The sequence below is a fragment of the Schistocerca piceifrons genome, unplaced genomic scaffold (genome assembly GCF_021461385.2).
Source record: "Schistocerca piceifrons isolate TAMUIC-IGC-003096 unplaced genomic scaffold, iqSchPice1.1 HiC_scaffold_1544, whole genome shotgun sequence".
Taxonomy (NCBI): Eukaryota; Metazoa; Arthropoda; class Insecta; order Orthoptera; family Acrididae; genus Schistocerca; species Schistocerca piceifrons.
Genome location: NW_025727396.1, coordinates 7,450,482 through 7,475,527, shown reverse-complemented (window position 1 = coordinate 7,475,527; position 25,046 = coordinate 7,450,482).

Sequence of the window (25,046 nt, the reverse complement as noted above, 5' to 3'; positions counted from 1 at the left end):
CATTCGTAGAGCAACGGAACGTTCCCGTGTCGGAGGCGTATTGGAGCCGCACTGAAATGCGTTTAACGGCGGCGCGGCTGCAAGTGTCTGCCGTGGTGAACGTTACCTTTGACGGCTGCATTGGGCTTTGCTTTTGCTTTTGCTTTTGCTTTCGCTTTCGCTTTCGCTTTCCCGGATGTACGTAACGTTTGTTGATATGGTTCTGAGGAAGAGTGTATGACAGTGCCGTGCCGTCCATGTTCGTGTGCCCTCCCATTGTGTGTATGCTATTGTCTGTGTACTTGAATGATGTATGTAGGTGTTAGTGGACATGTTTCACCAGTGGGGGGAAATGGATCGTCGATAGTTGGCGTCACTCTGTCACGGTCGAGATGACGCACCCTCCGTACAGAAAGGTGTCGAGAAAGTGTGTGTGTGTGTGTGCGTCCGTGAATTGGCAGTGTTTGGAGGTGGGCGTGCCCTGCATGTGGCCCGGAAGGCTGTTCGTTTGGCGGTAGTGTTGTGTGGACAGGGGAGGGGCATGCGTAACGCTGCTGGCATGGCATTTCGGGAGATGGGAGGGGGCAAACGAGGAGCGGCGGCCAAAGAAAGGCGGGACGGGGAGGGGCGCGGTGTGGGTGGCTTGCGCCTGTGCTCGGCGTTGTGGTTTGTGCAAAAGAGGAGGAGAAAAACAATGAGTTGCCAGGGAGGGGAGCGGTGTTGTGTTGTGGTTGTCGTGGTGTAGCCGCAGACGCGGCTGTCAGTGAACGTGGCGAGACGGACGGATGCGCGGAGGGGCGGGGGCGGCGCATTTCGCCGGTGCCGTGCCGTGCCGTGCCGTGCCTGACAGCCGCGTGGTCGCTGTGTTGTTGGTGGCGTGGGGGCGAGGAGAGTACCGTACGGGTGTGCTTGTGCGCCGGAAATGGCACACTGCGCCTGCCCGTCTTGGAGGCTGATGGCTGTGGTGTGGAAATGGGGCGCGGTGATGTTGAAGCAGTTGAAGAACAGAAAAGAAACCAAGAAAACGGGAGGCGTGATGCGGCGGTGGTGGTGAGAGCGGGAAAAACAAAACAAACAAAAAAAAAACAACAAAAAAAAGAAGGAAAAACAACAAGAAACAAAAAAGAAAACAAAAAGTCTATCAATATTAGAATGTAAATGGAAATGGAAATGGACCCAGGTATAACCTCCCTGCACAAATAGCAGAGAGTCCGATGATAATAGAAATGTGCCAGAATGTTAACGTCCCTACAAAACAAACCCAACGATAATATTAATGAAAGAATGAACCGTATGTAACATTGCAACAGACATAATGAAACCTGATAAATTGTATAAGGGCAGCAGCGTTGACCTTTGGCCCTGTATTCAGAATAAAAAGAGCCAAAGATCGTCACCCCAATGAAAAAGACACTGAAACACGTATGTAACATAGCAGCGATGGCGAGACATTGTAGCATCTGTGACCAGAGAGTTTGCGCTGGACCGCGCGAGTGTTGCGAGCGGTTCTCAGTCAGTCAGTCAGTCAGTCGGTCGGTCGTTGCGAGTCTGTAGGTCTGTCTAGTTGAGGGCTGTACTCTGTCAGTAGTCGTCGCGTGCAGTACGCTAATAGTCGTCATGCAGAGCGGTCGGTCAGTAGTAGCAGCCGAGTGCGGTTGTGTGATGTAGGCGGTCGGCAACACTGGTCAAGATGGTGAATAAGGTATACTGTTAATTAATATAATCATTAGATAATGAACAATTTTATTTATTGTAATTATTCTCCAACAAGTTCCCCAATAATAATTTTTATTTCAAAAGCATTTTTCAAACATTTAATTTTTTATTGAACTGAAGAGTTCGTTGCACTTCACATTTCATTCCACTTCTTTGAAGAAAAATTTCACTAAAATCACAAAAAAAAAAGAGAATATTATTATTTGCAATGCAGTTCCTCCAAGCGCTGCGCAACAAACAAGAGCAGAAATGTGACATCCATTTATTCTGAGGTAAGACTTTAATTCTGATTGTTTTGCACAGGGCCAAAGACCGATATTTCGGTTTAATTGAAGTTTCTTGTCACTGAACGGACTTTTAAATGTTGTGAAGAATTTATATTTGAGTCAGATTGCGAATTTAACATTTTTGTTGCCATTTTCAATACCTCTCATTGTGGGCGAGGTTACAATTAGCGCAATGTCCATTAGCATCCGTAAATAACATTGTCCATTATTTTAAATTTTGCGGGGAGGTTACAACGCACAAAAAAAAAAAAAACAAAACAAAAAATTGCATTTGTATCCGCTCCTCAATTGTAGATACCCCTTACACAGCTGTGTGCAATGAATGAGTGCTGGCTGGTAATTAATTGCACTCCTTGGAGGGAAATGCCATAGGAAGTAGTCTTTAAAAAGTGAATGTTTTTCGTTAAAAGACAAAAGTTACTTTAGAAAAAAGTAATAGTGGGGCTTTTTGTCGTTGAACAAAATAAGTACAATGAACATACGTTATCAGATTTGCGCAAAATGCAGCTTCACACTACCTTTTGATTATAACACAATATACTATACATCGTCCCGAACCGTGACCAGAGTCGCGAGACGAGCAGAGCACGCCGCCGACGCCCGCTCAGTACAACCGTCCACCCGCTACTACTGTCGACCGACTACTACCTCTCCCGACTCGCGCTACAATATATATAACAACTGTTCCTGGCGACCCGGTGCGTGCCACTACTGTCGTCTGGCGCGGTCCAAGCGCCGACTAGCAACGATAAATAACTCTCTGGTCAGACAGAGATGCTGTCATGCCTCGCCATCGCTCTGGTAATGAATACATACGTGTTGCAGCGTGCGTACCACCGGAACACGCAGTGGCGGAGCCAAAGACTGTGTTGTCGAGGTCGAGTGCGAGCGGGAAGAGAGGCAGCGTCGGCACGGAGATGCAAGCGAGCGCGAGACGCACGGGGGCTGCGGCGTGGCGCGTTTGCGGTCGGCGCCTTTGGTGGCAACGGCCGGGACAAGCAGCGGTGTATGGTGTGGTGCGGGGCGGACAGGGGCGGCGGTGGACGGGGAGGAGGCGGCGCGACGACGGCATGGGGGCGAAAACGGGACGGGGGACGGCGGATGTTGAGAGGCGTCACGCGCGGACAGGACACAGACACAGAGACACACAGATTGGAAAGGGAGGGTGCGCGGTAATAGTTGGGAATGTGCGTACCGTGCGGGACGGGAGTGGGCGAGGAACACGGTCGTGGCCCCTGTTTTGGGTGCGTGTGATGACGTCGGTGTGTTGTGGGAAGGGAAGGTGCTGTGGCGGCGGCGCGTAATGGGCGTAGGCCGAAAAGAGAAAGGAACGTCGGCAGTGTGTTGGCAAGCGTCGGTTCGACTGCGACGTTGATGGGCAGGGCAGGGCGAGGTTAATGGTGGTAGGAGTAGGCGTGTGGGCGCACAAAATCTGCCGCTGCAGGCGGTGCCGTAACCGCCATGGCGGGAAGGAGAGAGGGCCAAAGAAAGAAAGAAAGAAAGAAAGAAGAAAACAAAAAAAAAAAAAAAAGGAGGAGGGGGGGGCGAAAGTGGAGAGGCGGTGGTGTGAGAAGGGCGGGGGCGGAAGGAAGGCAGGAAGGACAAGAGGCGAGGCGACGGCTTGCTTTGTGTATCGGTCGGTCTCTGGCTATGCTTCGTTTTCTGCAGCAGGGTCGGTGCGCGGCGTGGCTCGCGGCAGTGGGAACGCCTGGCGGCTGGACGGCCAGCAATGCGGTTGGATGGGCGGCCACAGCACCGCACCTGTGCCCGAGGAGGAGACGCTGGCGGCGGGCCCTGAGGTGAGGCCGGCTCGGCTCGGCTGGGGCTGTGGATGTGTAGGTGTGCGCCGCTGCTGCAACAACGAGTAAAACGCGAGAAGAAGGGATGGCGGTAGAGAGAGGAAAAAAAAAAGGTCGTGTTGTGTTGATGCGCAGGCAGACGCGTACAGAGAGACGAGCCCGGTCTGCAGCAGGGTGTGGCCGTGCCGAGTGCAGAGCAGCGGCGGCTCGGTTCGGTTCGGCCCGGCCCGGCCCGGCCCGGCGGGCCGCGCTGTTGTCGCGGACGTGAGCGCCCCCTGGCGGGTGGCCGGAGGCGGCGCGGCGTGTTGGACGTGTGGCTGGTGGCAGTGCACAATTTGCGAGTGGCTGGCGGTGTGGTGTGGCGGTTGGCGCGTCGGGCGGCGGAGAGAGAGAGAGAGGGGGAGGAGAGGTATGTGTTGCGGGCGCCCTTTGCTGCGCTGCGTCGTTGCGTGTGCCGTACAGGGCGGGCGCTTGTCGACTGTGTGGGCGGTGTGGCGAATTGGCGTGAAACGGCTGCCGAGAGGTGTGTGGTAGCGAGCCGGTCGGTGTCAGTGCGAAGGGGAATGTGCGTGCGTTTGGCGGTTTCGGTGTGCTTTTTGCGGCGTGAGAGTGGGGAATTAGTGGGGCCGGCTGTTGTGTTGGTTCCTTGTGTCTTGTGTCGCGTAGCTTGATGGCAACGTGGAAGGACGCCGGTTTCGTTTCGAGCCTTGCGTGTGGTTGTCGACGTTGACTGGTTGGCGTGTGCATGTGTGGGTCGCGAGTGCGTTTTTGGCTGGCTGTGTGTGTGTGTGTGTGTGTGTGTGTGTGTGTGTGTGTGTTTTGGGGGGGAAGGGGGAGGCGGTGGTGAAAGTGCAGTCGTTGCCACGGGCGCGTCGTCGGGTGGGGCTGGGGCTGTGCGTCGTGGCGGAAAGGTGGTAGGTTGCGGGAAGCGAGCCCGTCGTTGACGGTGTCGCGTGAGTTGTGACTCGAGTGGGGCGCGGGGCGCGGGACAGGAGCAGCGTGCCGCTGCGTCGTGGTCGTCAGCAGAGGCTGTGCGTGTGCTTGTCCTTTTTGTGGGCGGTTCGTGCGAGGCGTTTTTTGTTTCGTGTTGCCCTAGTTGTTAGTTTATTTTTTTTTTGTGTTTGTTATTTTGAGACGACGACTGGTTGGTGGCGTGCGCGCGAAGTGGCGGTGTGCGCTTCCCGTGTCGTTTTGTTTTTGTTTGGTTTTTTTGTTTTTGTGTGTTTTTTTTTTGCACTGGGCCCCGGGGGGTGGGTGGGTGCGTGTGTGTCGATTGCCGGCTGGCGAAAGGTGCGCCATCGGCGGGGTGGGTCGCCGGCACAAGTAGAGGCGGCGGCGTTGTTGCTGTTGTTGTGTGGTGTTTGTTTTGTTCGGCTGTGTCGGCGAGCTGTGTTGCGGTGCGTGTGAATGGTGGTGCAAAAGTGCTGGCGTTGGGGCTGCGACTGCGACGGCGGCGAGCCGCGGGCGCGCATGATAGTGATGTTGTGAACAGCGGCTGTGTACGGTAGTGGTGTTGTTGTAGCACGACGTGCATCCGGGCCGGCGCGGAAAGCGCAGTTGCGGGCGGTTGCCCTTCGGTGCCAGCCATGTCGCGTGAGCGGCGGGTTGCTCTGGTGTCGACACGTGGTGCTCTGGGTTGTTGTGTGGTGCCCTTTGGCCGGTGGGGGTGGTTCGCGTGTGTCTCGTTCGCGCTCGGTATCTGGTCGTGGTCGTGCTGCTCCCCCGTCTGTCGGCGGTTTTCGACGTCGTCTGTACGTTTTTGTTCGTTTGCGGCGTGCCTGCCGACGTCGTCCCGTCGCGACCTTTCAACCGAAAGTGTGGCGCCCGAAGGTGAACGAACGTAACCCTGACCTCGGCGCTTTACGCTGAGCCGAGCGAACCGAACCTAACCTGTGGTGTGGCGAGGTGAGCTCAGCCTGTGAGCCCCTAACGTCTACGTAAGGTAAGCTGTCCGGCTGACGCCTCACGTTTGAACGCTTTTTTTTAACCTAGCACTGACCCCTTAACCTAACGTGTAACCTAACCTAACCTCTGACGCCTGACGTGTTTGAATGCTTAACCTAAGTTTGACGCTTAACCTAACCCAAGTCCCCTTAACCTAACCCACGTCCACCTAACCCTAACCTAACCTAGACGTGTAAACGTAATGTGTAACGCGTAACGTGTAAGGTCGGCTGTCGTGTGTGCTGACGGCAGATTGGGTTGGTCTGTAGATTCGGATTGCGGTTTGCCTCGGTCGAGGGGTTGGGTCGGAAGCGGCGAGGGGCGGCGGCGCCTGTTGCGCAGGCGGCGTCCGTTTGCGGCGGGCAATTGTTGATAAACGGCTGTGAATGTTGGCGGGCGAGAGGAGGAGGACGGCGCGCGATGTGGCCCGACGGCTGCGGGCCGATCGGGAAACGGCGGGAGGGCGACGGAAGGCGATGGGGCGGCGGAGGCGCGTTTGCACGGCCGTCATCGCCGCACGCCTCGGCTTGTGTGGCTGTGGCGCCGGCCGCGCTGGCCGGGCTGCCGCGGCGACGGTGTGGGAGTTTTGCCGAAGGTTTGGCCATTGTGGCGGGTCGTCGGCTGGGGCTGTGGGGGCGGCATTTGGGCGGGGGCGGCGATTCTCGGCGGGCCGACCCAGGCTGTAGCGCGCGGTAGCTGCAGTTTGGCCGTGGTTTGCGGCGCTGCCGTGGCGACTGGTTGGCGACTGTGGTGTGGCTGTGTGTAGCCCCATCCTCGGTGGTTTGAAAGGCGCGGGCGGTTGTGGCGCAGGTTTGGGGCTGCTCCGCACAGGCTGTCGGACGTTGGGCGGTAGCAAGCGCGGGAGGCGCGGCGCGGCGGCGCGCAGAGTGGCGGCCGCTCTCTCGGCCGTCCGCGCCCGCCCGCGACACTGGCTGGGCCTTGTGATTCTCTGCTCTGCTGCTGTGCTGTGCTTGCGTGCCTGCCTGCCGTCCCGCTCGCTCTCGCTCTCGCTCTCGCTGTGTGTTACGCGCGTCGTCGAAATGGCAGATCAGGCGGCTACGAACGAGACTGCTGCGGCACCCGCCGCCACCGGCACTACGAAGAAGGCCAAGTCTGCGTCGTCTGCGAAGAAGCCGCGCGCCAAGCCTGCGCACCCGCGCACCTCTGAGATGGTGACGGCCGCCATCAAGAGTCTGAAGGAGCGCGGCGGGTCGTCGCTGCAGGCGATCAAGAAGTACATTGCCGCGCACTACAAGCTGGACGCGGAGAAGCTGGCGCCGTTTATCAAGAAGTACCTCAAGTCGGCCGTCGTGGCGGGCGAGCTGGTGCAGACGAAGGGGAAGGGCGCGTCCGGCTCGTTCAAGCTTGCCGGCGCCGGCGGCGGGGGGGCGGCCGAGGGCGGCAAGGCTCGTGCTGGCGGTGCCAAGAAGAAGCGCGCCGCTCCGGCCAGCAAGGAGAAGAAGGGCGCCCGTGCGGCCGGCGCAAAGAAGGCTGGTGGCGTGAAGGCGGCGACCGGTCGGAAGGCGGGCGCCGCCAAGAAGGCGTCTGCGGCGTCGGCCGCTCCCGCGGGTGCGAAGAAGGCGGCTGCGGCCAAGCCGGCCAAGGCCAAGTCGCCGTCGAAGGCGAAGAAGGCCGCCAAGGTTCCGACGAAGAAGCCGAAGGCGCCGCGCCCGAAGAAGGCGACGACGCCGTCTAAGGCGAAGGCTTCGCCCAAGAAGAAGAAGTAGAGTAGAGGAGAAAGAGATGGGAGAAAGGAAGGGTTTGGCGCTTGACTCCGTCGTCCCCACCCCCCGTCGTCGTCTAGTGGCGCGCAAGAGACGCGCGGCCCAAAACGGCCCTTCTCAGGGCCATCAAAGCACGTCGGGGAAGGTTTTGATTGTCGTGTTGCGTTTGGTGTGGGTGTCTGTCTGTCTGGCGTTTCTGTATGCCCGTGGGGATGCTGTTTGCGTGCCGTGGTGGTTGGATTGCGGGGGTCGGTGGCGGGTGTGGGCGGCGGTAGCGGTAAGCGGTGTTGTTGTTGATTGTCGCCGTGTTTGTGGCGGCGGCCGACGGTTGGTTTTCTGTCACGTTGTTTTGTTTGAATACGTTGGTTGGCTTGCCTGCGTTCGTTCTTCTCGGATGTCTGTCTTGTCTAGTCGTGTCTGGTCTTTGTTGTTTTGTTCCTTTGTGTGTGTGTGTGTGTGTTATGTTTTGCAACGGGGGGCACGTTGAGATGTGGAAGGAGTCGGCGGGGATTTCGGTGGCGTGTAGAGCGAGCGAGCGCGCCTGCCTGGCCGTTGGCCGTCGGAGTGGAGTGCGGGTTTGTTTTTGTGTTTTCGAAACGAAAGCGGCGGCCGGCCGGCCAGCCACCCGTGCGGTGTGACGTCGGCCGTTGGGTATTGTGCGCTTTGAGCGCCGGGGAGGGATGATGTGTGATTGTTGCGCGCTGCTAAGCAGGCAGGCAGAGTGAGCGGGTGTGGCGGACGGACGGGAAGTGGTGGTTGTTGTTTTTGGGTTGCGGGGCGAGAGGCAGGCGACCGACAAAGTTTGCTCGCGACGGAGAGATGTTAGTGGCCCTGAAAAGGGCCGTTTTTGTTTGTGCGGTGCGGTGCCGCGGCGCGGTTTAGGCGCGCTCGCCGCGGATGCGGCGCGCGAGCTGGATGTCCTTGGGCATGATGGTGACGCGCTTGGCGTGGATTGCGCACACGTTGGTGTCTTCGAAGAGGCCGACGAGGTAGGCCTCGCTGGCCTCCTGCAGGGCCATGACTGCGGAGCTCTGGAAGCGCAGGTCGGTCTTGAAGTCCTGGGCGATCTCGCGCACTAGGCGCTGGAATGGCAGCTTGCGGATGAGCAGCTCTGTGCTCTTCTGGTAGCGCCTGATTTCTCGCAGGGCGACGGTGCCCGGCCTGTAGCGGTGGGGCTTCTTGACGCCTCCGGTGGCGGGCGCGCTCTTCCTCGCCGCCTTGGTGGCGAGCTGTTTGCGCGGCGCCTTTCCGCCGGTGGACTTGCGGGCCGTTTGCTTTGTGCGGGCCATAGCGGTAGCGGAGCGGCGTGCGTGGAGGTTAGGTGCGGCGCGGCGTCCGGTGCTGCCTTGACAACGGGCCCGCGCGCCTCCGTGCTGCGCTTATATGCCCTCGGTTGCGCGTGGTGGGGGGAGGGCGGGCCAGAGTCTATATAGGGGGGCGGCGGGCGCGCTGGGCGCAGACCGTAGCCGACTCGCCAGCCGCTGCAGCTGCTGTTTGTGCACGTTTTGCTTTGCCCGAGGAAGGAAGGATGACAGGCCGCGGCAAGGGAGGAAAGGGGCTCGGCAAGGGTGGCGCCAAGCGGCACCGCAAGGTGTTGCGCGACAACATCCAGGGCATCACGAAGCCCGCCATCCGCCGCCTGGCTCGCAGGGGCGGCGTGAAGCGCATCTCTGGTCTGATCTACGAGGAGACCCGCGGGGTGCTGAAGGTGTTCCTGGAGAACGTGATCCGCGACGCGGTGACGTACACTGAGCACGCCAAGCGCAAGACTGTGACGGCCATGGACGTGGTGTACGCCCTGAAGAGGCAGGGGCGCACCCTGTACGGTTTCGGCGGTTAGGCTGCGTCGCAGCGGGCGCTGGCCTTCCCGCGGCCGTGCTTGTGGGTGGGAGAGACTAGAAAACGGCCCTTTTCAGGGTCACCACACTGTTCGGAAGTTGAAAAGTGCGAAAGAGTCTGTGTTGTTTGTTTGTTTCTTTCTTTCCGTTTGAGCGACGTGATGTGACTGGGAGGGGAGAAGGAAAGGAAACGTGTCATGTGGCTGGCTGTGTGTGGGAGCTGCTTCGTTTGTGTTTGTTATTGTGTGTCGTTGTATCGATCGCGACGGAGATGGCGGGCTGTGTGTTGTTGTGCGAGAGGCGGTGATTATTTGCTTGCGTGGTTTGGCTCTGTGTGTTTGCGGCGGCGTTGGGGTTTCCGAGGCAAGGCGTGTGGGCACAGGCGGCCGGATCAGCTGTTTCGTTCGTGTCGACGGCCGTTGCGCGCGGGAGTGGAGGGCGGTGTGTCGACACGCCTCCCTGTAACAATGGTCATTATTGCTGCCGTTGTCGTTTGGAAGGCGACTGCGACCGTGCAAAATGAATGTGTGTGTGTGTGTTTGTTGGGCCACACGGGCTGTGTGGACGACAAGATGGCGGACGTGCGCCGGCGGCGGCTGTGCTGTGAAAGTGCAAAGTTAAAACAAAACAAGGTGCGGCGAGGACGACTGAAATTTTGCTTTGGACGTAGGTTTGTGTGGTGGCCCTGAAAAGGGCCGATTGTTGTGGGCCGGGCCGAGCCGAGCCGGCAAAGCGCGTTGCGTGCAGGGGAGCACGCGGCGCTGCGATTGCCTTGGCCTCCTTTAGGCCTTCTTCTCGGTCTTCTTTGGCAGCAGGACGGCCTGGATGTTGGGCAGGACACCACCCTGTGCGATGGTGACGCCCGACAGGAGCTTGTTGAGCTCCTCGTCGTTGCGGATGGCAAGCTGCAGGTGGCGCGGGATGATGCGCGTCTTCTTGTTGTCGCGGGCCGCGTTTCCGGCCAGCTCGAGCACCTCAGCCGCGAGGTACTCCATGACGGCGGCGAGGTAGACGGGCGCCCCGGCGCCGACGCGCTCTGCGTAGTTTCCCTTGCGCAGGAGGCGGTGGATTCTGCCGACCGGGAACTGGAGCCCAGCCCTGCTTGAGCGGGACTTTGACTTGCCCTTGACTTTGCCTCCCTTTCCGCGTCCGGACATGGCGATGGGCTAGCGACGGTGCACACGAAACGGAAACGAAAACGACCGGTGCGAGCGGCAGCGAGTCGAGCAGCGGAGTGCGTGCCGGCGCAGCCGGGGTGGGGGTGCTTTATGGGCTCGGGTGCGGCGGCCGGTTGCGCGCGCGCCCCATTGGTCGGCGGCCGCAACAGGGCGAGCTGGTAAAGGTGCGGCGGCGGCTGGCGGCGGGTGCCACTGTGTGGGGAGACGCTGACTAGAGCGGAGCGCTTGCTACTGGTGTTGCTGCTGCCGTACGTTCGTTCGAGATGCCGCCCAAGACTAGCGGGAAGGCCGCCAAGAAGGCTGGCAAGGCGCAGAAGAACATTTCGAAGGGCGACAAGAAGAAGAAGCGCAAGAGGAAGGAGAGCTATGCCATCTACATCTACAAGGTGCTGAAGCAGGTGCACCCTGACACGGGCATCTCGTCGAAGGCGATGAGCATCATGAACAGCTTCGTGAACGACATTTTCGAGCGCATTGCGGCCGAGGCTTCTCGCCTGGCGCACTACAACAAGCGCTCGACCATCACGTCCCGCGAGATCCAGACCGCTGTGCGGCTGTTGCTGCCTGGCGAGCTGGCCAAGCACGCCGTGAGCGAGGGCACGAAGGCGGTGACCAAGTACACGAGCTCCAAGTAAGGAGGTGGCTCTGGAGTGGAAGGAAGGATGGAGAAGGCTCCTCCGTTGCGAGAGCGGCAAAACGGCCCTTTTCAGGGCCACCAACTTGCCTTTTGCGGGAAGGGCGGAATTGTTGTTGTTGTTGTTTGTGTGGACGGCTGTGATGTATGTGTGCATTTTGATTGTGGGTGGGGGGGGGCGCGTCAAAGCGTGTTGCGGGGGACGGCCACGAGGTTGGTCGCCGTGGCGTGGAATGGTGGCACGCCTCGTTGGAGTGGTTTTGACCCATTGGTGGTGGTGTGTGTGTGTTACCTGTCTGCGAGGGGGGACAGTGCGATCGGCGACTTTTGTGTCACCGTAACGACGGCCGTTTGCGGGTTTGTTTTTTGCACATCATACATGGCGAGGGTGAAATGTGAAATGTTTTTGTTTGGTTTTTTTTTGCCGCCCACTATTCCCTTTGCTGTACGCCGAGTTTGACAATGGTGCGACGTAACTGCAGCGTGGAGGTGTGTGAGTGACGTTGAAATTGAACGTGCCATTAAGACGCATTGTTGTTGTATTGTACTGTACGTGTACGGCGACACGCACGATGATGTACCATTCGACTCTGATTTTTGATAGCCGTGTCTGACTGATTGCGTACGACGCACGCACACCGATGTCGTCATTCAAGATGCACGCGTGTCCAGTGCAGTACAGTAAGCGCGACGCTAGACGGCGGCGGCGGCGGCGGCGGCGGCGGCGGCGGTCGTCGTTTGTTTGGCGAATGTCTGTACACGTGTTTGTCTGTGTCCATCCGGTATGTATGTGTTTGTTTGAAAGTGTTTTGTGTGTCGGTGACGTGGTCCGATCCGTCGCCCCCTGAGTAACTGTCGATCGGCGCGATAGACCGGCGTCACGCAACTGAACCGAAGTCTTGGGCACACCCGTCATACTGTTGTACACCGTCGCGCTGAGAACGGTGACGAAAGGTTGACTTTGATCGGTCGAATGTCTGGGCAGAACGTGAGGAATGAGGCAAGAGTGCAAGGAGGGGGGGCAAAAGAGAGAGGAAGGGAAAAAGGGGAGAAACGCATTCGTAGAGCAACGGAACGTTCCCGTGTCGGAGGCGTATTGGAGCCGCACTGAAATGCGTTTAACGGCGGCGCGGCTGCAAGTGTCTGCCGTGGTGAACGTTACCTTTGACGGCTGCATTGGGCTTTGCTTTTGCTTTTGCTTTTGCTTTCGCTTTCGCTTTCGCTTTCCCGGATGTACGTAACGTTTGTTGATATGGTTCTGAGGAAGAGTGTATGACAGTGCCGTGCCGTCCATGTTCGTGTGCCCTCCCATTGTGTGTATGCTATTGTCTGTGTACTTGAATGATGTATGTAGGTGTTAGTGGACATGTTTCACCAGTGGGGGGAAATGGATCGTCGATAGTTGGCGTCACTCTGTCACGGTCGAGATGACGCACCCTCCGTACAGAAAGGTGTCGAGAAAGTGTGTGTGTGTGTGTGTGCGTCCGTGAATTGGCAGTGTTTGGAGGTGGGCGTGCCCTGCATGTGGCCCGGAAGGCTGTTCGTTTGGCGGTAGTGTTGTGTGGACAGGGGAGGGGCATGCGTAACGCTGCTGGCATGGCATTTCGGGAGATGGGAGGGGGCAAACGAGGAGCGGCGGCCAAAGAAAGGCGGGACGGGGAGGGGCGCGGTGTGGGTGGCTTGCGCCTGTGCTCGGCGTTGTGGTTTGTGCAAAAGAGGAGGAGAAAAACAATGAGTTGCCAGGGAGGGGAGCGGTGTTGTGTTGTGGTTGTCGTGGTGTAGCCGCAGACGCGGCTGTCAGTGAACGTGGCGAGACGGACGGATGCGCGGAGGGGCGGGGGCGGCGCATTTCGCCGGTGCCGTGCCGTGCCGTGCCGTGCCTGACAGCCGCGTGGTCGCTGTGTTGTTGGTGGCGTGGGGGCGAGGAGAGTACCGTACGGGTGTGCTTGTGCGCCGGAAATGGCACACTGCGCCTGCCCGTCTTGGAGGCTGATGGCTGTGGTGTGGAAATGGGGCGCGGTGATGTTGAAGCAGTTGAAGAACAGAAAAGAAACCAAGAAAACGGGAGGCGTGATGCGGCGGTGGTGGTGAGAGCGGGAAAAACAAAACAAACAAAAAAAAAAACAACAAAAAAAAGAAGGAAAAACAACAAGAAACAAAAAAGAAAACAAAAAGTCTATCAATATTAGAATGTAAATGGAAATGGAAATGGACCCAGGTATAACCTCCCTGCACAAATAGCAGAGAGTCCGATGATAATAGAAATGTGCCAGAATGTTAACGTCCCTACAAAACAAACCCAACGATAATATTAATGAAAGAATGAACCGTATGTAACATTGCAACAGACATAATGAAACCTGATAAATTGTATAAGGGCAGCAGCGTTGACCTTTGGCCCTGTATTCAGAATAAAAAGAGCCAAAGATCGTCACCCCAATGAAAAAGACACTGAAACACGTATGTAACATAGCAGCGATGGCGAGACATTGTAGCATCTGTGACCAGAGAGTTTGCGCTGGACCGCGCGAGTGTTGCGAGCGGTTCTCAGTCAGTCAGTCAGTCAGTCGGTCGGTCGTTGCGAGTCTGTAGGTCTGTCTAGTTGAGGGCTGTACTCTGTCAGTAGTCGTCGCGTGCAGTACGCTAATAGTCGTCATGCAGAGCGGTCGGTCAGTAGTAGCAGCCGAGTGCGGTTGTGTGATGTAGGCGGTCGGCAACACTGGTCAAGATGGTGAATAAGGTATACTGTTAATTAATATAATCATTAGATAATGAACAATTTTATTTATTGTAATTATTCTCCAACAAGTTCCCCAATAATAATTTTTATTTCAAAAGCATTTTTCAAACATTTAATTTTTTATTGAACTGAAGAGTTCGTTGCACTTCACATTTCATTCCACTTCTTTGAAGAAAAATTTCACTAAAATCACAAAAAAAAAAGAGAATATTATTATTTGCAATGCAGTTCCTCCAAGCGCTGCGCAACAAACAAGAGCAGAAATGTGACATCCATTTATTCTGAGGTAAGACTTTAATTCTGATTGTTTTGCACAGGGCCAAAGACCGATATTTCGGTTTAATTGAAGTTTCTTGTCACTGAACGGACTTTTAAATGTTGTGAAGAATTTATATTTGAGTCAGATTGCGAATTTAACATTTTTGTTGCCATTTTCAATACCTCTCATTGTGGGCGAGGTTACAATTAGCGCAATGTCCATTAGCATCCGTAAATAACATTGTCCATTATTTTAAATTTTGCGGGGAGGTTACAACGCACAAAAAAAAAAAAAACAAAACAAAAAATTGCATTTGTATCCGCTCCTCAATTGTAGATACCCCTTACACAGCTGTGTGCAATGAATGAGTGCTGGCTGGTAATTAATTGCACTCCTTGGAGGGAAATGCCATAGGAAGTAGTCTTTAAAAAGTGAATGTTTTTCGTTAAAAGACAAAAGTTACTTTAGAAAAAAGTAATAGTGGGGCTTTTTGTCGTTGAACAAAATAAGTACAATGAACATACGTTATCAGATTTGCGCAAAATGCAGCTTCACACTACCTTTTGATTATAACACAATATACTATACATCGTCCCGAACCGTGACCAGAGTCGCGAGACGAGCAGAGCACGCCGCCGACGCCCGCTCAGTACAACCGTCCACCCGCTACTACTGTCGACCGACTACTACCTCTCCCGACTCGCGCTACAATATATATAACAACTGTTCCTGGCGACCCGGTGCGTGCCACTACTGTCGTCTGGCGCGGTCCAAGCGCCGACTAGCAACGATAAATAACTCTCTGGTCAGACAGAGATGCTGTCATGCCTCGCCATCGCTCTGGTAATGAATACATACGTGTTGCAGCGTGCGTACCACCGGAACACGCAGTGGCGGAGCCAAAGACTGTGTTGTCGAGGTCGAGTGCGAGCGGGAAGAGAGGCAGCGTCGGCACGGAGATGCAAGCGAGCGCGAGACGCACGGGGGCTGCGGCGTGGCGCGTTTGCGGTCGGCGCCTTTGGTGGCAACGGCCGGGACAAGCAGCGGTGTATGGTGTGGTGCGGGGCGGACAGGGGCGGCGGTGGACGGGGAGGAGGCGGCGCGACGACGGCATGGGGGCGAAAACGGGACGGGGGACGGCGGATGTTGAGAGGCGTCACGCGCGGACAGGACACAGACACAGAGACACACAGATTGGAAAGGGAGGGTGCGCGGTAATAGTTGGGAATGTGCGTACCGTGCGGGACGGGAGTGGGCGAGGAACACGGTCGTGGCCCCTGTTTTGGGTGCGTGTGATGACGTCGGTGTGTTGTGGGAAGGGAAGGTGCTGTGGCGGCGGCGCGTAATGGGCGTAGGCCGAAAAGAGAAAGGAACGTCGGCAGTGTGTTGGCAAGCGTCGGTTCGACTGCGACGTTGATGGGCAGGGCAGGGCGAGGTTAATGGTGGTAGGAGTAGGCGTGTGGGCGCACAAAATCTGCCGCTGCAGGCGGTGCCGTAACCGCCATGGCGGGAAGGAGAGAGGGCCAAAGAAAGAAAGAAAGAAAGAAAGAAGAAAACAAAAAAAAAAAAAAAAAGGAGGAGGGGGGGGCGAAAGTGGAGAGGCGGTGGTGTGAGAAGGGCGGGGGCGGAAGGAAGGCAGGAAGGACAAGAGGCGAGGCGACGGCTTGCTTTGTGTATCGGTCGGTCTCTGGCTATGCTTCGTTTTCTGCAGCAGGGTCGGTGCGCGGCGTGGCTCGCGGCAGTGGGAACGCCTGGCGGCTGGACGGCCAGCAATGCGGTTGGATGGGCGGCCACAGCACCGCACCTGTGCCCGAGGAGGAGACGCTGGCGGCGGGCCCTGAGGTGAGGCCGGCTCGGCTCGGCTGGGGCTGTGGATGTGTAGGTGTGCGCCGCTGCTGCAACAACGAGTAAAACGCGAGAAGAAGGGATGGCGGTAGAGAGAGGAAAAAAAAAAGGTCGTGTTGTGTTGATGCGCAGGCAGACGCGTACAGAGAGACGAGCCCGGTCTGCAGCAGGGTGTGGCCGTGCCGAGTGCAGAGCAGCGGCGGCTCGGTTCGGTTCGGCCCGGCCCGGCCCGGCCCGGCGGGCCGCGCTGTTGTCGCGGACGTGAGCGCCCCCTGGCGGGTGGCCGGAGGCGGCGCGGCGTGTTGGACGTGTGGCTGGTGGCAGTGCACAATTTGCGAGTGGCTGGCGGTGTGGTGTGGCGGTTGGCGCGTCGGGCGGCGGAGAGAGAGAGAGAGGGGGAGGAGAGGTATGTGTTGCGGGCGCCCTTTGCTGCGCTGCGTCGTTGCGTGTGCCGTACAGGGCGGGCGCTTGTCGACTGTGTGGGCGGTGTGGCGAATTGGCGTGAAACGGCTGCCGAGAGGTGTGTGGTAGCGAGCCGGTCGGTGTCAGTGCGAAGGGGAATGTGCGTGCGTTTGGCGGTTTCGGTGTGCTTTTTGCGGCGTGAGAGTGGGGAATTAGTGGGGCCGGCTGTTGTGTTGGTTCCTTGTGTCTTGTGTCGCGTAGCTTGATGGCAACGTGGAAGGACGCCGGTTTCGTTTCGAGCCTTGCGTGTGGTTGTCGACGTTGACTGGTTGGCGTGTGCATGTGTGGGTCGCGAGTGCGTTTTTGGCTGGCTGTGTGTGTGTGTGTGTGTGTGTGTGTGTGTGTGTGTGTGTGTTTTGGGGGGGAAGGGGGAGGCGGTGGTGAAAGTGCAGTCGTTGCCACGGGCGCGTCGTCGGGTGGGGCTGGGGCTGTGCGTCGTGGCGGAAAGGTGGTAGGTTGCGGGAAGCGAGCCCGTCGTTGACGGTGTCGCGTGAGTTGTGACTCGAGTGGGGCGCGGGGCGCGGGACAGGAGCAGCGTGCCGCTGCGTCGTGGTCGTCAGCAGAGGCTGTGCGTGTGCTTGTCCTTTTTGTGGGCGGTTCGTGCGAGGCGTTTTTTGTTTCGTGTTGCCCTAGTTGTTAGTTTATTTTTTTTTTGTGTTTGTTATTTTGAGACGACGACTGGTTGGTGGCGTGCGCGCGAAGTGGCGGTGTGCGCTTCCCGTGTCGTTTTGTTTTTGTTTGGTTTTTTTGTTTTTGTGTGTTTTTTTTTTGCACTGGGCCCCGGGGGGTGGGTGGGTGCGTGTGTGTCGATTGCCGGCTGGCGAAAGGTGCGCCATCGGCGGGGTGGGTCGCCGGCACAAGTAGAGGCGGCGGCGTTGTTGCTGTTGTTGTGTGGTGTTTGTTTTGTTCGGCTGTGTCGGCGAGCTGTGTTGCGGTGCGTGTGAATGGTGGTGCAAAAGTGCTGGCGTTGGGGCTGCGACTGCGACGGCGGCGAGCCGCGGGCGCGCATGATAGTGATGTTGTGAACAGCGGCTGTGTACGGTAGTGGTGTTGTTGTAGCACGACGTGCATCCGGGCCGGCGCGGAAAGCGCAGTTGCGGGCGGTTGCCCTTCGGTGCCAGCCATGTCGCGTGAGCGGCGGGTTGCTCTGGTGTCGACACGTGGTGCTCTGGGTTGTTGTGTGGTGCCCTTTGGCCGGTGGGGGTGGTTCGCGTGTGTCTCGTTCGCGCTCGGTATCTGGTCGTGGTCGTGCTGCTCCCCCGTCTGTCGGCGGTTTTCGACGTCGTCTGTACGTTTTTGTTCGTTTGCGGCGTGCCTGCCGACGTCGTCCCGTCGCGACCTTTCAACCGAAAGTGTGGCGCCCGAAGGTGAACGAACGTAACCCTGACCTCGGCGCTTTACGCTGAGCCGAGCGAACCGAACCTAACCTGTGGTGTGGCGAGGTGAGCTCAGCCTGTGAGCCCCTAACGTCTACGTAAGGTAAGCTGTCCGGCTGACGCCTCACGTTTGAACGCTTTTTTTTAACCTAGCACTGACCCCTTAACCTAACGTGTAACCTAACCTAACCTCTGACGCCTGACGTGTTTGAATGCTTAACCTAAGTTTGACGCTTAACCTAACCCAAGTCCCCTTAACCTAACCCACGTCCACCTAACCCTAACCTAACCTAGACGTGTAAACGTAATGTGTAACGCGTAACGTGTAAGGTCGGCTGTCGTGTGTGCTGACGGCAGATTGGGTTGGTCTGTAGATTCGGATTGCGGTTTGCCTCGGTCGAGGGGTTGGGTCGGAAGCGGCGAGGGGCGGCGGCGCCTGTTGCGCAGGCGGCGTCCGTTTGCGGCGGGCAATTGTTGATAAACGGCTGTGAATGTTGGCGGGCGAGAGGAGGAGGACGGCGCGCGATGTGGCCCGACGGCTGCGGGCCGATCGGGAAACGGCGGGAGGGCGACGGAAGGCGATGGGGCGGCGGAGGCGCGTTTGCACGGCCGTCATCGCCGCACGCCTCGGCTTGTGTGGCTGTGGCGCCGGCCGCGCTGGCCGGGCTGCCGCGGCGACGGTGTGGGAGTTTTGCCGAAGGTTTGGCCATTGTGGCGGGTCGTCGGCTGGGGCTGTGGGGGCGGCATTTGGGCGGGGGCGGCGATTCTCGGCGGGCCGACCCAGGCTGTAGCGCGCGGTAGCTGCAGTTTGGCCGTGGTTTGCGGCGCTGCCGTGGCGACTGGTTGGCGACTGTGGTGTGGCTGTGTGTAGCCCCATCCTCGGTGGTTTGAAAGGCGCGGGCGGTTGTGGCGCAGGTTTGGGGCTGCTCCGCACAGGCTGTCGGACGTTGGGCGGTAGCAAGCGCACCGGTCCGCATCATCTAAACTACCGGCAGTGGTTGAGGGAAGGTAGTATTTACCCGAAGGCATTGACTACTAATTCTGGGGAGGAGATATGGAACTTCAGGTGTAGGAAATTGTCATCTTTATTTGCGGATTATAGAATCAAATTCATTTGGACTTCAGTGGGTTGGACACTGCCAGGTGCATTACCTGTTGAGCAGTGCGACAGGTCTTTGGTATGTGTCCCGGACATCTGACGGGACTCCAATGTTCCGTATGAGTGGGTTTTCCGAGACCACGGCTTTGTGATACAGGCGTCTGGCTTTGTGTTGAAATCGGAGAAGGACCTCGGGTTCTTGCAGAGCTTCATGTACATAACGAGACGGGAACTGCGGGTGCACGTGGAGTACTCTTCGTAAGGCCTTATTCTCCAGCGCTTGAAGACGTTGAATGTGGCGGGTGGCAGCATTGCCCCAGGCGACGCAGGCGTAGTCCATGATCGGCCGGACGAATAGCCTGTAGATGAGGAGGCCATTTGCAACTGACAGTGAGGAGCCTTCATTAAGCAGCGGGTATAGTGCTCCCAGGCGCTGGTCCACTTTCCTGCGGGTGGCCGTGACATGCTGTTGCCAAATGAGCTGACGATCCAGCACAACCCCGAGATAAGTCGCTGAGGGCAGCCACGCGATGTCTTCGCCGAAGAACCGAATCGCCGGAACTGGCGGCGGTAGTCTTCTGGTAAAGATGACGGCTTGGCTCTTCTGAGCGTTGAAGCGAATCCTCCATTTGCGGGACCATCGTTCAAGGTCGGAACAGGCGTCCTGAAGTCGGCGGTGCATGGCCTGTGGCCAGCGGCTGCGCGTGTAGATGGCGGTGTCGTCAGCATACATAGCTTTTTCCACCCTGGGGGAGGTGGGGATGTCCGATGTAAAGATGCAGTAAAGGATCGGCCCAAGGACGGAGCCCTGAGGGACGCCAGCGGCGATGCGCCGGAGAGTCGAACAGGAGGTGGCAACGCGAACAGAGAAGGTTCGCCCTCGGAGGTATGAGGCGAGCAGCTGGACGAGGGAGCGAGGAAATCCGTGCTGCATCAATTTCCACAGGAGCCCCTGATGCCAGACGCTGTCGAACGCCTTGGAAATGTCAAGGAATACCGCCCCACAGTATTCCCGGTTGTTAAAGGCGAGGGTGATGTCTTCTACGACGCGGATCACCTGTTGTTCGGTGGAGTGGCCTCTTCTGAACCCAAATTGCTCCAGCGGTAGTATCCTCCGTCGGTCCAGGATGGTGCGGATTCTTCGTAGCAGCAGCCGTTCGAACACCTTACTGATATGAGGGAGGAGGCTCTGATAGGCCGATAGTTGGCCGGTTCCTTCCTGTTCTTCCCCGGTTTTGGAACGGGGGATAACTGTAGCCCGTTTCCATGCCTCTGGATATGTCAGCGTCCGAAAGATGTTGTTAAAAACTGCAGCCAGCCAGAGATAGGCTGCTGGAGGAAGTTCCTTCAGGGCTCTGTTGGGTATGTCATCTGCCCCCGGTGCCTTGGCGGTGTTCAGACCAGCGATGCATGTCCGAACTTCGTCCATCGTGACGGGCGGAATTTGGTCCTCATCAGCAGCAGCAGGTTGGTCCAGGTAGTGCTGGACTTCCGCTTCCACGCGCTGAACGTGATTGACGTCAATCGGGTCGTCCACAGGGACGAAATTAGCTTCAAATACATCGGCGATGGCGTTTGCCTTGTCCTCAGGGGTGTAGACGAGTCCAGCCGGGGCTTCCAACGGAGGAATAGTCGTCCGACGTTTAGTGAAAAATCGAACCGTGTCCCAGTGATTGGCATCCGGTGTAAAGGCCTCGAGTTTCGTGGCCCACTGCTGGTTCCTGTGGGCGAAGAGGGCGGCCTTAACGTCGCGCCGAAGTTGGTTGACACGTCGCTTAAGGCCGGGATCCCTGGTGAGACGCCAGTCTTTGCAGAGGCGATTGCGGAGACGTATAAGGTCCAGGATGTCGTGGGGTAACCCTGGACGAAGTGGCTGTCGCCGGCCGGCCTGTGGCGTGGACTGCCGGAGAGCTGTAGTAACAGCAGCGGTGAACCCCGCCGTGGCATCATCGACGGGTGCATCCGGTGGAGTGAATGCCAGCAGATGGGGGAGCCGATCCGGTAGCCACCCCAGTGGGTACGTCGCAGATTCCACCGTGGCGTCTGCGGAGGAAGATGGACGTTCAGCTGGAAAATGACAGGCAGATGGTTAGAATTGAGAGCATGTCTCACTTCTGCCGACATGAACTGAGTCAGTCCCTTGGTTATTGCGATGTCCAGGACATCCGGATTGCCTCTGGAGGGGGTAGCATGTCGGTTCCTCGGGTCCACAAGCGTGCGCATCAGCTTGCTCGAGGACGTGGAGGAGCCGCCGTCCGTCATAAGTGGTGGTGAGTGAGTTCCACGCCGCATGCTTTGCGTTAAAATCACCGGCGAGGAACAGCTTCCCAGGAAGGCGCAGCAATGCCTTCGCATCGTCGACGTCAATGTGCGGCTTAGGTGGGCGGTAGACGGCCACAAATGTGACTGTGCCGACCGAAGTCTCGACGGCCACAGCTGTCGCTTCCATCTTCCGCAGAGGAGGCGTCGGTACAACATAGTGGGAGATTGTCCGCTTGATGTAGATGGCTGTACCGCCACCGCGAGTGGGGCGATCATTCCGATAGCAGAGATAATTGGCGATATTGGCCCTCAGGTCCGGCTTCAGATGCGTCTCACTGACCAGGCAGATGTCGACATGCTCATCTTCCAGGAATTGGCGAACCTCCAGTAGGTCGTGGTAAATGCCATCCGCATTATAGGTGGCTATACAAAGGTCTTCATAGCGTCGGGGCCTAGGCATGTTGAGGAGGCGGAACGTCGCTGGTGGCTTGAAGCGAACCACGAATGGCCGCTTCAACTGTCGTGGCAAGAACTGCCGGGAGTGCTTGAATGGCTCGGCTCATCTCGGTGACGGCTTGCATCATGGTCTGCATGAGCACCAGAAGTTGGTTGACGTCAGCTGCCGCAGCGGGCGGTTGGGGACGGCCAAAGTCGTCAGCGCGCCGGCCCTCGAACGAGGTGGAAAGGACGCCGAGGCAATCTCAAATGCTGCTGTTGGGGGTGCCGCTGTAGAGGCGGTGCCCTTCAAGACATCCGCCGCTGTCGGAGACTGGAGGACGGAAGCCGCGCGCCGTTGCATCAGTGGAGCTCGCTCCTGTAGCGGTGCATCGATGTATCTGCTGCTGGCAGGTGTGCTTCTGAAGACACGGGGTCCCAGCACGTCGAGTCTTGGCGTTGAGGGGCGGGAAACCCCTCTGTCGGCGACTAGCATCTTTGTGTTTCTGGCAGGAACGATAGCTGGCAGGGTGCCTGCCGCCACACAGTCCGCATTTGGCAGGGTTCGTCCTTGGGGACGGGACACTGGCGGCTGTCATGAGGGCCACCACACTTCACACATATAAATGGCATTGTGCAGAGCCGCGGCCACGTGGTTAAAGCCCTGACAGCGGAAGCACTGAGTCACTCCTCTTGATTTACGTAGCTTCTCGACAGAAACGGAGAGGGCACAAATTCTGTTGATTTTAAAACACATCTCGATTTTCTTGCGTGTCGGGGAGAACCACCACACGGAGGCCTGATTTCTGCTGCGTGCCGGGCATCCGATGGTAGTCCACGACCGTCGCCTCAAATCCCAATGCAGACAATTCTTCCTTGAGTCTGTCGTTCGGAAGAGAATCGACGATGCCTCGAAATATCAGCTTCAGAGTGGGCGGGCGAACAGTGGGAAACGTGTAGCACGGTATTCCTCGGTTCCCACCATGTCCATAACTTTGACGTAGTCTTCAGTGGCCGTGACAGTGAGTTTTTAACTTATCGCCTCCAGCCTGCTTCGCTGAGAAAGGCTGCTTCAGATTTTGCGTCAGCCAATCGTACAATTTCAAATAGGTGTCCGGATATTGGAGGACGATCGGTGGAATTTTATGCTGCGTCTGTTGTGGTTGCTGCTGCTGCTGTGGTTGTAGGTGCTGTTGAGGCTGCTGTGGTGCCTCATGATCCTGTGGCGCCTGCATCCCATCGTCGATGACGTCAAACCTGTTGCTGACAGGCACGACAGGCGCGTCTGGTAGCAAGCGCGGGAGGCGCGGGCGCGGCGGGGCGCGCAGAGTGGCGGCCGCTCTCTCGGCCGTCCGCGCCCGCCCGCGGACACTGGCTGGGCCTTGTGATTCTCTGCTCTGCTGCTGTGCTGTGCTTGCGTGCCTGCCTGCCGTCCCGCTCGCTCTCGCTCTCGCTCTCGCTGTGTGTTACGCGCGTCGTCGAAATGGCAGATCAGGCGGCTACGAACGAGACTGCTGCGGCACCCGCCGCCACCGGCACTACGAAGAAGGCCAAGTCTGCGTCGTCTGCGAAGAAGCCGCGCGCCAAGCCCTGCGCACCCGCGCACCTCTGAGATGGTGACGGCCGCCATCAAGAGTCTGAAGGAGCGCGGCGGGTCGTCGCTGCAGGCGATCAAGAAGTACATTGCCGCGCACTACAAGCTGGACGCGGAGAAGCTGGCGCCGTTTATCAAGAAGTACCTCAAGTCGGCCGTCGTGGCGGGCGAGCTGGTGCAGACGAAGGGGAAGGGCGCGTCCGGCTCGTTCAAGCTTGCCGGCGCCGGCGGCGGGGGGGGCGGCCGAGGGCGGCAAGGCTCGTGCTGGCGGTGCCAAGAAGAAGCGCGCCGCTCCGGCCAGCAAGGAGAAGAAGGGCGCCCGTGCGGCCGGCGCAAAGAAGGCTGGTGGCGTGAAGGCGGCGACCGGTCGGAAGGCGGGCGCCGCCAAGAAGGCGTCTGCGGCGTCGGCCGCTCCCGCGGGTGCGAAGAAGGCGGCTGCGGCCAAGCCGGCAAGGCCAAGTCGCCGTCGAAGGCGAAGAAGGCCGCCAAGGTTCCGACGAAGAAGCCGAAGGCGCCGCGCCCGAAGAAGGCGACGACGCCGTCTAAGGCGAAGGCTTCGCCCAAGAAGAAGAAGTAGAGTAGAGGAGAAAGAGATGGGAGAAAGGAAGGGTTTGGCGCTTGACTCCGTCGTTCCCCACCCCCCGTCGTCGTTCTAGTGGCGCGCAAGAGACGCGCGGCCCAAAACGGCCCTTCTCAGGGCCATCAAAGCACGTCGGGGAAGGTTTTGATTGTCGTGTTGCGTTTGGTGTGGGTGTCTGTCTGTCTGGCGTTTCTGTATGCCCGTGGGGATGCTGTTTGCGTGCCGTGGTGGTTGGATTGCGGGGGTCGGTGGCGGGTGTGGGCGGCGGTAGCGGTAAGCGGTGTTGTTGTTGATTGTCGCCGTGTTTGTGGCGGCGGCCGACGGTTGGTTTTCTGTCACGTTGTTTTGTTTGAATACGTTGGTTGGCTTGCCTGCGTTCGTTCTTCTCGGATGTCTGTCTTGTCTAGTCGTGTCTGGTCTTTGTTGTTTTGTTCCTTTGTGTGTGTGTGTGTGTGTTATGTTTTGCAACGGGGGGCACGTTGAGATGTGGAAGGAGTCGGCGGGGATTTCGGTGGCGTGTAGAGCGAGCGAGCGCGCCTGCCTGGCCGTTGGCCGTCGGAGTGGAGTGCGGGTTTGTTTTTTGTGTTTTCGAAACGAAAGCGGCGGCCGGCCGGCCAGCCACCCGTGCGGTGTGACGTCGGCCGTTGGGTATTGTGCGCTTTGAGCGCCGGGGAGGGATGATGTGTGATTGTTGCGCGCTGCTAAGCAGGCAGGCAGAGTGAGCGGGTGTGGCGGACGGACGGGAAGTGGTGGTTGTTGTTTTTGGGTTGCGGGGCGAGAGGCAGGCGACCGACAAAGTTTGCTCGCGACGGAGAGATGTTAGTGGCCCTGAAAAGGGCCGTTTTTTGTTTGTGCGGTGCGGTGCCGCGGCGCGGTTTAGGCGCGCTCGCCGCGGGATGCGGCGCGCGAGCTGGATGTCCTTGGGCATGATGGTGACGCGCTTGGCGGTGGATTGCGCACAGGTTGGTGTCTTCGAAGAGGCCGACGAGGTAGGCCTCGCTGGCCTCCTGCAGGGCCATGACTGCGGAGCTCTGGAAGCGCAGGTCGGTCTTGAAGTCCTGGGCGATCTCGCGCACTAGGCGCTGGAATGGCAGCTTGCGGATGAGCAGCTCTGTGCTCTTCTGGTAGCGCCTGATTTCTCGCAGGGCGACGGTGCCCGGCCTGTAGCGGTGGGGCTTCTTGACGCCTCCGGTGGCGGGCGCGCTCTTCCTCGCCGCCTTGGTCGGCGAGCTGTTTGCGCGGCGCCTTTCCGCCGGTGGACTTGCGGGCCGTTTGCTTTGTGCGGGCCATAGCGG